Below are 13,434 nucleotides of genomic sequence, written 5' to 3'. Positions count from 1 at the left end.
ATGGAGATGGATGGATTGGATACTAGTATACAATTATGGACGGACTGCCACGGTTAGGTGGTATAAAAAAACCACGGTTAGGTGGTATATATTATAATAATAATACAATTATGGATGGACGGACTGCCTGCCGACTGCCGACACAGAGGTAGCCACAGCCGTGAACTACCGCACTGTACACTGGTTGATAAAGAGATAGTAGTATACTCGTAACAACTAGTATGACACTATGACGACGGTATAAAGAATGAAAAAAAAACCACGGTTAGGTGGTATATATTATAATAATAATACAATTATGGATGGACGGACTGCCTGCCGACTGCCGACACAGAGGTAGCCACAGCCGTGAACTACCGCACTGTACACTGGTTGATAAAGAGATAGTAGTATACTCGTAACAACTAGTATGACACTATGACGACGGTATAAAGAATGAAAAAAAAACCACGGTTAGGTGGTATATATTATAATAATAATACAATTATGGATGGACGGACTGCCTGCCGACTGCCGACACAGAGGTAGCCACAGCCGTGAACTACCGCACTGTACACTGGTTGATAAAGAGATAGTAGTATACTCGTAACAACTAGTATGACACTATGACGACGGTATAAAGAAAGAAAAAAAAATACCACAGTTAGGTGGTATATATTATAATAATAATACAATTATGGATGGACGGACTGCCTGCCGACTGCCGACACAGAGGTAGCCACAGCCGTGAACTACCGCACTGTACACTGGTTGATAAAGAGATAGTAGTATACTCGTAACAACTAGTATGACACTATGACGACGGTATAAAGAATGAAAAAAAAACCACGGTTAGGTGGTATATATTATAATAATAATACAATTATGGATGGACGGACTGCCTGCCGACTGCCGACACAGAGGTAGCCACAGCCGTGAACTACCGCACTGTACACTGGTTGATAAAGAGATAGTAGTATACTCGTAACAACTAGTATGACACTATGACGACGGTATAAAGAATGAAAAAAAAACCACGGTTAGGTGGTATATATTATAATAATAATACAATTATGGATGGACGGACTGCCTGCCGACTGCCGACACAGAGGTAGCCACAGCCGTGAACTACCGCACTGTACACTGGTTGATAAAGAGATAGTAGTATACTCGTAACAACTAGTATGACACTATGACGACGGTATAAAGAAAGAAAAAAAAATACCACAGTTAGGTGGTATATATTATAATAATAATACAATTATGGATGGACGGACTGCCTGCCGACTGCCGACACAGAGGTAGCCACAGCCGTGAACTACCGCACTGTACACTGGTTGATAAAGAGATAGTAGTATACTCGTAACAACTAGTATGACACTATGACGACGGTATAAAGAATGAAAAAAAAACCACGGTTAGGTGGTATATATTATAATAATAATACAATTATGGATGGACGGACTGCCTGCCGACTGCCGACACAGAGGTAGCCACAGCCGTGAACTACCGCACTGTACACTGGTTGATAAAGAGATAGTAGTATACTCGTAACAACTAGTATGACACTATGACGACGGTATAAAGAATGAAAAAAAAACCACGGTTAGGTGGTATATATTATAATAATAATACAATTATGGATGGACGGACTGCCTGCCGACTGCCGACACAGAGGTAGCCACAGCCGTGAACTACCGCACTGTACACTGGTTGATAAAGAGATAGTAGTATACTCGTAACAACTAGTATGACACTATGACGACGGTATAAAGAATGAAAAAAAAACCACGGTTAGGTGGTATATATTATAATAATAATACAATTATGGATGGACGGACTGCCTGCCGACTGCCGACACAGAGGTAGCCACAGCCGTGAACTACCGCACTGTACACTGGTTGATAAAGAGATAGTAGTATACTCGTAACAACTAGTATGACACTATGACGACGGTATAAAGAATGAAAAAAAAACCACGGTTAGGTGGTATATATTATAATAATAATACAATTATGGATGGACGGACTGCCTGCCGACTGCCGACACAGAGGTAGCCACAGCCGTGAACTACCGCACTGTACACTGGTTGATAAAGAGATAGTAGTATACTCGTAACAACTAGTATGACACTATGACGACGGTATAAAGAAAGAAAAAAAAATACCACGGTTAGGTGGTATATATTGTAATACAATTATGGATGGACGGACTGCCTGCCGAGTTCCGACTGCCGACACAGAGGTAGCCACAGCCGTGAACTACCGCACTGTACTGTGTCTGCTGCTAATATAGACTGGTTGATAAAGAGATAGTATACAATACATACAACAATATACTACTATACTGGTGGTCAGGCACTGGTCACCACTAGTCACACTGGCAGTGGCACTCCTGCAGCAAAAGTGTGCACTGTTTAATTTTAAATTAATATAATATTATGTACTCCTGGGGGCTCCTGCTATAACAACCTGCAGTGCTCCCCAGTCTCCCCCACAATTATTATAAGCTTTGCCTTTTATACATTGATGTGCAGCACACTGGGCTGAGCTGAGTGCACACAGACTGAGTCACACTGTGTGACTGGCTGCTGCTGTGTATCGTTTTTTTTCAGGCAGAGAACGGATATAGCAGAGAACGGATATATTATATTAAAATAAATAAAAGTTAACTAACAACAACTGCACTGGTCACTGTGGTAAACTCTGTCTGACTCTGCACAATCTCTCTCTCTCTTCTAATCTAATTTCTAATGGAGAGGACGCCAGCCACGTCCTCTCCCTATCAATCTCAATGCACGTGTGAAAATGGCGGCGACGCGCGGCTCCTTATATAGAATCCGAGTCTCGCGAGAATCCGACAGCGTCATGATGACGTTCGGGCGCGCTCGGGTTAACCGAGCAAGGCGGGAGGATCCGAGTCTGCTCGGACCCGTGAAAAAAACATGAAGTTCGTGCGGGTTCGGTTTCAGAGAAACCGAACCCGCTCATCTCTAGTAGATACACTTTGAAATGCATACAGTAAACAAGGAAAATACTGTAGTGCTGAAAATACATTGGTATGCTGACAAGAGGACAACACTTGGGGGTATATTTACTAAAGTGTGGTTTTATAGAAATGGAGATATTCCCAATTGCAACTAATCAGATTCTAGCTATTAACTTCTAGGAGGTGCTAGATAAATGATTAGAAGAGTTTGATTGGCTGCTATGGGCAACATCTGCACTACTGTAAACCTACACTTTAGTATATATACTGGGACAGTGGCGTTTCTATAATGGGTGCATTGTGTGCACACGGGCCCCTGAGTCCAGGGGGGGCCCCCACGCACACGCTGCACCCATTTTTAAAATATTCACCCCTCCGGAGTGCAGCGCTGACATCCGCAGCGCTGTTAAAACACCATGAAAATAGCTCAGTGGACATTTTCACTGAGTTCTGCACATGCGCCGTAGGGGAATTTCAGGGAAAATGGCCACCGCGCCATTTTCCCGGAGATCTGCACATGCGCAGTAGAGTCTGAGCCCTCTAGTGCTCAGACTCTCAGCGCTGACGGCAGAGAGGAGGGGGCCCAAATGGAGGAGGCTGAACACGGGCCTCTTCCTCTCTTAAAACGCCCCTGTACTGGGATGCAGTCAAAATGCCGGCTGTCGGGATCCCAGAGGTCAGGAGTCCAATGCAGGAATCCCAATACCCGACATATTACCAGCACCCAGAATACCGACACCCTCCCTTAATTCCCACTAGGGTTGGTGGATCCATGCCGTCAATTGAGTGGGAATTGAACCTGTGGCAAGCGAAGCTGGTATTACATACTGGATCCAATATACCCCATGGGATATATTTACTAAAGTGCGGGTTTACAGAAATGGATTATGATGCACCATCAATCGCACCATCCCTGTGGTGGGGCTGCCGGTGACAGGGCAAAGGGGTCTTTCGATGCAGTTGCTGCCTGTGACACGCCCATGACATGCCCGCTTCTGGCTTGCCACTCCCCTAATAGCATCCAGAAACACCCACCAAAATTGCCTCTCTGCATCCAAATTTACTCTGCAACTTGGAAGCGCGCACAGTAATTCAGACATCGCTAACTGCGTGACTGCCGGCATTGCTTGCAGTTAGTGCACATCTCAATTAGATCCTGAATGTACACAGGGAAAAAAACACAGTTGATTTGTTATTTGTATTTCTTAATATCATTTGTTTGACATTTATATCACTGGACTTCTTTTTGCTTGCTAAATTGTCCTCAAATTGTCTAAATGTCTTAACTGGCTAAATTTCTAAATTAAACTTATTTTATACGCTGAATGCAAGAGGAAATGATGTTGAAAGCCGAATAAAGCTTACTGTAATTATTATCAAAGAAACATTTCTGTAAAATTGCTCAATTATCAGTGCTCATTACATCCCCAAAGTATTGTGTAAGGATTTATAGGATGTTTTTTAGAATATCAATGTATACTTTATTTAAATACTGTATGCCGTTCACATCACTTTAATGCTTTGTTTTTACGTACTGTAAAATTAAACATTACACATACTGTACATAGGTAGAAAAAGGCAAAGATGTCTCTGTAGAGGCCCAGATAGATTACATTCTGGAGAAAAAATGGTACAGCTTCACCCTCTCCTCATACATGCAGTTCATAAGGTTCACCAGCACAGTAGGGATGGCCATTGAAGGGTTCACCATCGATGGTGCCATACCTATTTCCTAGCAGGAAATCATTGATGGTTTGAACTACTGATTGGCTTCTCTAGAATGGGGAGATATGGTGCACAACATCCTCCTGTAGCACAAGAGACCATGGCCAGGGACGGATTAAGCCCTTGGGGGGCCCAGGGCACACAAGACAGGGCCCCCGCCCACCAGCAACCACCCCCCTCAGGGGCAAGAGCAGGATTCGTAAGGGGGGGTACCCTTTGATGCATGCACGTGTATTTGTGTGTGTTTTTATATATATATATATATATATATATATATATACTGTATACATATATATATATATATATATATATACACACACACACACACGCACAAATACTAGAGATGAGCGGGTTCGGTTTCTTTGAATCCGAACCCGCACGAACTTCACTTTTTTTTTCACGGGTCCGAGCGACTCGGATCTCCCCGCCTTGCTCGGTTAACCCGAGCGCGCCCGAACGTCATCATGACGCTGTCGGATTCTCGCGAGACTCGGATTCTATATAAGGAGCCGCGCGTCGCCGCCATTTTCACACGTGCATTGAGATTGATAGGGAGAGGACGTGGCTGGCGTCCTCTCCATTTAGATTAGATTTAGAAGAGAGAGAGAGAGAGAGATTGCTGTGATACTGTAGATTAGAAGAGAGTGCAGAGTGCAGACAGAGTTTAGTGACTGACGACCACAGTGACCAGTGACCACCAGAGACAGTGCAGTTGTTTGTTTTATTTAATATATCCGTTCTCTGCCTGAAAAAAACGATACACAGTCACACAGTGACTCAGTCTGTGTGCACTGCTCAGCCCAGTGTGCTGCACATCAATGTATTGTATATAAAGCTTATAATTGTGGGGGAGACTGGGGAGCACTGCAGGTTGTTATAGCAGGAGCCAGGAGTACATGATAAATAATATTATATTAAAATTAAACAGTGCACACTTTTGCTGCAGGAGTGCCACTGCCAGTGTGACTAGTGGTGACCAGTGCCTGACCACCAGTATATTAGTAGTATTGTATACTATCTCTTTATCAACCAGTCTATATTAGCAGCAGACACAGTACAGTGCGGTAGTTCACGGCTGTGGCTACCTCTGTGTCGGCACTCGGCAGGCAGTCCGTCCATCCATAATTGTATTATATACCACCTAACCGTGGTTTTTTTTTTCTTTCTTTATACCGTCGTCATAGTCATACTAGTTGTTACGAGTATACTACTATCTCTTTATCAACCAGTGTACAGTGCGGTAGTTCACGGCTGTGGCTACCTCTGTGTCGGAACTCGGCAGGCAGTCCGTCCATCCATAATTGTATTATAATATATACCACCTAACCGTGGTTTTTTTTTCGTTCTTTATACCGTCGTCATACTAGTTGTTACGAGTATACTACTATCTCTTTATCAACCAGTGTACAGTGCGGTAGTTCACGGCTGTGGCTACCTCTGTGTCGGAACTCGGCAGGCAGTCCGTCCATCCATAATTGTATTATAATATATACCACCTAACCGTGTTTTTTTTTTCGTTCTTTATACCGTCGTCATACTAGTTGTTACGAGTATACTACTATCTCTTTATCAACCAGTGTACAGTGCGGTAGTTCACGGCTGTGGCTACCTCTGTGTCGGCACTCGGCAGGCAGTCCGTCCAACCATAATTGTATTATATACCACCTAACCGTGGTTTTTTTTTCATTCTTTATACCGTCGTCATACTAGTTGTTACGAGTATACTACTATCTCTTTATCAACCAGTGTACAGTGCGGTAGTTCACGGCTGTGGCTACCTCTGTGTCGGCACTCGGCAGGCAGTCCGTCCAACCATAATTGTATTATATACCACCTAACCGTGGTTTTTTTTTCATTCTTTATACCGTCGTCATACTAGTTGTTACGAGTATACTACTATCTCTTTATCAACCAGTGTACAGTGCGGTAGTTCACGGCTGTGGCTACCTCTGTGTCGGCACTCGGCAGCCCGTCCATAATTGTATATACCAGTGACCTAACCGTGGTTTTTTTTTCTTTCTTTATACATACATACTAGTTACGAGTATACTATCTCTTTATCAACCAGTCTATATATTAGCAGCAGACACAGTATAGTGCGGTAGTTCACGGCTGTGGCTACCTCTGTGTCGGCACTCGGCAGCCCGTCCATAATTGTATATACCACCTAACCGTGGTTTTTTTTTCTTTCTTTATACATACATACTAGTTACGAGTATACTATCTCTTTATCAACCAGTCTATATATTAGCAGCAGACACAGTACAGTGCGGTAGTTCACGGCTGTGGCTACCTCTGTGTCGGCACTCCGCAGCCCGTCCATAATTGTATATACCAGTGACCTAACCGTGGTTTTTTTTTCTTTCTTTATACATACATACTAGTTACGAGTATACTATCTCTTTATCAACCAGTCTATATATTAGCAGCAGACACAGTACAGTGCGGTAGTTCACGGCTGTGGCTACCTCTGTGTCGGCACTCGGCAGCCCGTCCATAATTGTATATACCAGTGACCTAACCGTGGTTTTTTTTTCTTTCTTTATACATACATACTAGTTACGAGTATACTATCTCTTTATCAACCAGTCTATATATTAGCAGCAGACACAGTACAGTGCGGTAGTTCACGGCTGTGGCTACCTCTGTGTCGGCACTCGGCAGCCCGTCCATAATTGTATACTAGTATCCAATCCATCCATCTGCATTGTTTACCTGAGGTGCCTTTTAGTTGTGCCTATTAAAATATGGAGAACAAAAATGTTGAGGTTCCAAAATTAGGGAAAGATCAAGATCCACTTCCACCTCGTGCTGAAGCTGCTGCCACTAGTCATGGCCGAGACGATGAAATGCCAGCAACGTCGTCTGCCAAGGCCGATGCCCAATGTCATAGTACAGAGCATGTCAAATCCAAAACACCAAATATCAGTAAAAAGCCTCTTTTTTTCTTTGCGTCATGTGCTGTTTGGGGAGGGTTTTTTGGAAGGGACATCCTGCGTGACACTGCAGTGCCACTCCTAGATGGGCCCGGTGTTTGTGTCGGCCACTAGGGTCGCTTATCTTACTCACACAGCGACCTCGGTGCAAATTTTAGGACTAAAAATAATATTGTGAGGTGTGAGGTATTCAGAATAGACTGAAAATGAGTGTAAATTATGGTTTTTGAGGTTAATATTACTTTGGGATCAAAATGACCCCCAAATTCTATGATTTAAGCTGTTTTTTAGTGTTTTTGGAAAAAAACACCCGAATCCAAAACACACCCGAATCCGACAAAAATAATTCGGTGAGGTTTTGCCAAAACGCGTTCGAACCCAAAACACGGCCGCGGAACCGAACCCAAAACCAAAACACAAAACCCGAAAAATTTCAGGCGCTCATCTCTAACAAATACACGTGCATACATACATACATACATACATACATAGATACATACACACATACCCACCCACATACACAAACACATTACATAGAACTCATATACCCACATACACACACAAACATACACATAAAACACATACATATACACGAATAGAACAAATACACATATATACAGTATACACAGATAGAACAAATACACACATAGAACACATTCTGTAAACTTACACTAAAGCCTGCCCTGAGGAAAGGGGTGAAGATGCTGCAACCAGGACATATTGCAGGGAGCAAGGGGCACAGTTCACCATTAGGCCCCGCCCACACGGCAAAAATGCCGTGATTTGCGGCTCGAAGGAGAGGGGGCGGAGTCAACATGACAACAATTATCTTATATTTGCTCTGTCTCCTCTGCTCCGACGCCCGAATCGCGGCATACCCCCGAACAATACCTGACACCGGCAACAGGAGCTGCAGCAAGGAGGAGAAGACTACTGGCTGCTGGGGAGGGAGGATTGCGCACTGCCAGCGGGTGTGTAATGTCCCGCTCGCGGCTGTGAGTGTGTCTCCCTCCCCCCTTCTAACGGACAGCTTGGATCAGGGACTTAGACAGGGCAGGCAGCAATCTCCAGCCTCCGCTGCTGCCAGGAGAGCTGCTGCTGGCGGCGGAGGCTGGAGAGGGAACAGCAGCACCAGAGCGAGGCAGAGCAGTTTTGGCTGGGGGGCCCCTTATGACAGGGGGGCCCAGGGTACTGACCCCCTGGACCCCCCCTTAATCCAGCTCTGACCATGGTGGGCCAATCAGGGAAGATGGCTGAGCTATCCTGTGCAACGTCCTAAGCAATATGTGCCCTGAAAAACCATCAATAGTTGCTAACTATTAGTAGTCGGTAGCCATCATTACAGTACACTAGAAAATAGACTATTTAGCAGACATATTGGCATTTGTTAAGCTCAATATACTGTATGCTAGACTCTGCTGGTTCAAATAATGTCTATAATGGATATTGTCCATTCACTCCCATACCTCTTCAATCTGGTTTATGTGTTGATGTGTTTGGTGTTGGCACACCTGCCACTAGATTTTTGCCTCCCAAGAGGTGATGTCAGAAATTCTCATGTAGTAATTTAGCCTTGAACAACTCAAATTGCCATAAGTCCACTGAAGGCTGTGTAAGCCCTGAGGGACATTAAACCACAAGGCGTTTGAGTGCTGCCCCCTTTAAATAATGTGCTGGTAGTTTCCCCTTTAATTCAGTCAGATTAATTTTTTAACAGCCAATAGTAGTTCAAGTGGGAGGAGTTTTTGTCTTTAACAGTGGTGTGAGTCAGAGAAACTGCCTCTTTGTTCCAGTTTTCCCTCCCTCCCACCCCGTTTTGTGTATGGTTTATTAGTGTGTGTGTGTGTGTGTGTGTGTGTGTGTGTGTGTGTGTGTGTGTGTGTGTGTGTGTGTGCGCGCGCGCATTTGTGTGGCGGTAAAGGACGGTAGTTTGTTTGTTAAGTTTTATGCTTAGTGGATGCTCTGGGGTATGGAGTAAACCAATTGTCATGGGCCCTCATTCCGAGTTGTTCGCTCGTTATTTTTCTTTGCATCGGTGCGATTAGTCGCAAACTGCGGATGGGCAACGTTCGCAGTGCGCCTGCGCCAAGTAAATTTGATAAAAAGTTTGGTATTTTACTCACGGCTTAACGAAGAAATCTCTTCGTTCTGGTGATCGGAGTGTGATTGACAGGAAGTGGGTGTTTTTGGGCGGAAACTAGCCGATTTATGGGTGTGTGCGAAAAAACGCAGCCGTTTCTGGGAAAAACGCGGGAGTGTCTGAAGAAACGGGGGAGTGTCTGGGCGAACGCTGGGTGTGTTTGTGACGTCAAACCAGGAACGAAACTGACTGAACTGATCGCAGTTGCAGAGTAAGTGTGGAGCTACTCAGAAACTGCTAAGAAGTTTCTATTCACAATTCTGCTAATCTTTCGTTCGCAATTCTGCTATGCTAAAATACACTCCCAGTAGGCGGCGGCTTAGCGTGTGCAAAGCTGCTAAAAGCAGCTAGCGAGTGAACAACTCGGAATGAGGGCCATGGATGGTAAATGGTTACACCACCTGAACAGGTGGGTTATGGAATGGAGAGATGAATACCAACGATTGGTTTCTGTGTGGGTGTGTTTGGTTGCGCTGTCTCTTCTTTAGTGCCGCCATCCTTTAAAAATTTTTTATTGAAAAGTATTATTTAGGAATAATAAATTTGCCAAAAATTATAAAGGCCAGCACTGTTGTCCTTGTGTTTATTCTAGAGATGAGCGCCTGAAATTTTTCGGGTTTTGTGTTTTGGTTTTGGGTTCGGTTCCGCGGCCGTGTTTTGGGTTCGAACGCGTTTTGGCAAAACCTCACCGAATTTTTTTTGTCGGATTCGGGTGTGTTTTGGATTCGGGTGTTTTTTTCCAAAAACACTAAAAAACAGCTTAAATCATAGAATTTGGGGGTCATTTTGATCCCAAAGTATTATTAACCTCAAAAACCATAATTTACACTCATTTTCAGTCTATTCTGAATACCTCACACCTCACAATATTATTTTTAGTCCTAAAATTTGCACCGAGGTCGCTGTGTGAGTAAGATAAGCGACCCTAGTGGCCGACACAAACACCGGGCCCATCTAGGAGTGGCACTGCAGTGTCACGCAGGATGTCCCTTCCAAAAAACCCTCCCCAAACAGCACATGACGCAAAGAAAAAAAGAGGCGCAATGAGGTAGCTGTGTGAGTAAGATTAGCGACCCTAGTGGCCGACACAAACACCGGGCCCATCTAGGAGTGGCACTGCAGTGTCACGCAGGATGGCCCTTCCAAAAAACCCTCCCCAAACAGCACATGACGCAAAGAAAAAAAGAGGCGCAATGAGGTAGCTGTGTGAGTAAGATTAGCGACCCTAGTGGCCGACACAAACACCGGGCCCATCTAGGAGTGGCACTGCAGTGTCACGCAGGATGTCCCTTCCAAAAAACCCTCCCCAAACAGCACATGACGCAAAGAAAAAAAGAGGCGCAATGAGGTAGCTGACTGTGTGAGTAAGATTAGCGACCCTAGTGGCCGACACAAACACCGGGCCCATCTAGGAGTGGCACTGCAGTGTCACGCAGGATGTCCCTTCCAAAAAAACCCTCCCCAATCAGCACATGATGCAAAGAAAAAGAAAAGAAAAAAGAGGTGCAAGATGGAATTGTCCTTGGGCCCTCCCACCCACCCTTATGTTGTATAAACAAAACAGGACATGCACACTTTAACCAACCCATCATTTCAGTGACAGGGTCTGCCACACGACTGTGACTGATATGACGGGTTGGTTTGGACCCCCCCCCAAAAAAGAAGCAATTAATCTCTCCTTGCACAAACTGGCTCTACAGAGGCAAGATGTCCACCTCATCTTCACCCTCCGATATATCACCGTGTACATCCCCCTCCTCACAGATTATCAATTCGTCCCCACTGGAATCCACCATCTCAGCTCCCTGTGTACTTTGTGGAGGCAATTGCTGCTGGTCAATGTCTCCGCGGAGGAATTGATTATAATTCATTTTAATGAACATCATCTTCTCCACATTTTCTGGATGTAACCTCGTACGCCGATTGCTGACAAGGTGAGCGGCGGCACTAAACACTCTTTCGGAGTACACACTTGTGGGAGGGCAACTTAGGTAGAATAAAGCCAGTTTGTGCAAGGGCCTCCAAATTGCCTCTTTTTCCTGCCAGTATAAGTACGGACTGTGTGACGTGCCTACTTGGATGCGGTCACTCATATAATCCTCCACCATTCTATCAATGTTGAGAGAATCATATGCAGTGACAGTAGACGACATGTCCGTAATCGTTGTCAGGTCCTTCAGTCCGGACCAGATGTCAGCATCAGCAGTCGCTCCAGACTGCCCTGCATCACCGCCAGCGGGTGGGCTCGGAATTCTGAGCCTTTTCCTCGCACCCCCAGTTGCGGGAGAATGTGAAGGAGGAGATGTTGACAGGTCGCGTTCCGCTTGACTTGACAATTTTGTCACCAGCAGGTCTTTCAACCCCAGCAGACCTGTGTCTGCCGGAAAGAGAGATCCAAGGTAGGCTTTAAATCTAGGATCGAGCACGGTGGCCAAAATGTAGTGCTCTGATTTCAACAGATTGACCACCCGTGAATCCTTGTTAAGCGAATTAAGGGCTGCATCCACAAGTCCCACATGCCTAGCGGAATCGCTCCGTGTTAGCTCCTTCTTCAATGCCTCCAGCTTCTTCTGCAAAAGCCTGATGAGGGGAATGACCTGACTCAGGCTGGCAGTGTCTGAACTGACTTCACGTGTGGCAAGTTCAAAGGGCATCAGAACCTTGCACAACGTTGAAATCATTCTCCACTGCACTTGAGACAGGTGCATTCCATCTCCTATATCGTGCTCAATTGTATAGGCTTGAATGGCCTTTTGCTGCTCCTCCAACCTCTGAAGCATATAGAGGGTTGAATTCCACCTCGTTACCACTTCTTGCTTCAGATGATGGCAGGGCAGGTTCAGTAGTTTTTGGTGGTGCTCCAGTCTTCTGTACGTGGTGCCTGTACGCCGAAAGTGTCCCGCAATTTTTCTGGCCACCGACAGCATCTCTTGCACGCCCCTGTCGTTTTTTAAAAAATTCTGCACCACCAAATTCAAGGTATGTGCAAAACATGGGACGTGCTGGAATTTGCCCATATTTAATGCACACACAATATTGCTGGCGTTGTCCGATGCCACAAATCCACAGGAGAGTCCAATTGGGGTAAGCCATTCCGCGATGATCTTCCTCAGTTGCCGTAAGAGGTTTTCAGCTGTGTGCGTATTCTGGAAAGCGGTGATACAAAGCGTAGCCTGCCTAGGAAAGAGTTGGCGTTTGCGAGATGCTGCTACTGGTGCCGCCGCTGCTGTTCTTGCGGCGGGAGTCCATACATCTACCCAGTGGGCTGTCACAGTCATATAGTCCTGACCCTGCCCTGCTCCACTTGTCCACATGTCCGTGGTTAAGTGGACATTGGGTACAACTGCATTTTTTAGGACACTGGTGAGTCTTTTTCTGACGTCCGTGTACATTCTCGGTATCGCCTGCCTAGAGAAGTGGAACCTAGATGGTATTTGGTAACGGGGGCACACTGCCTCAATAAATTGTCTAGTTCCCTGTGAACTAACGGCGGATACCGGACGCACGTCTAACACCAACATAGTTGTCAAGGACTCAGTTATCCGCTTTGCAGTAGGATGACTGCTGTGATATTTCATCTTCCTCGCAAAGGACTGTTGAACAGTCAATTGCTTACTGGAAGTAGTACAAGTGGGCTTACGACTTCCCCTCTGGGATGACCATCGA

Source organism: Pseudophryne corroboree, chromosome 6 (genome assembly GCF_028390025.1).
Source record: "Pseudophryne corroboree isolate aPseCor3 chromosome 6, aPseCor3.hap2, whole genome shotgun sequence".
NCBI lineage: Eukaryota > Metazoa > Chordata > Amphibia > Anura > Myobatrachidae > Pseudophryne > Pseudophryne corroboree.
This window is presented reverse-complemented; position numbering follows the sequence as displayed.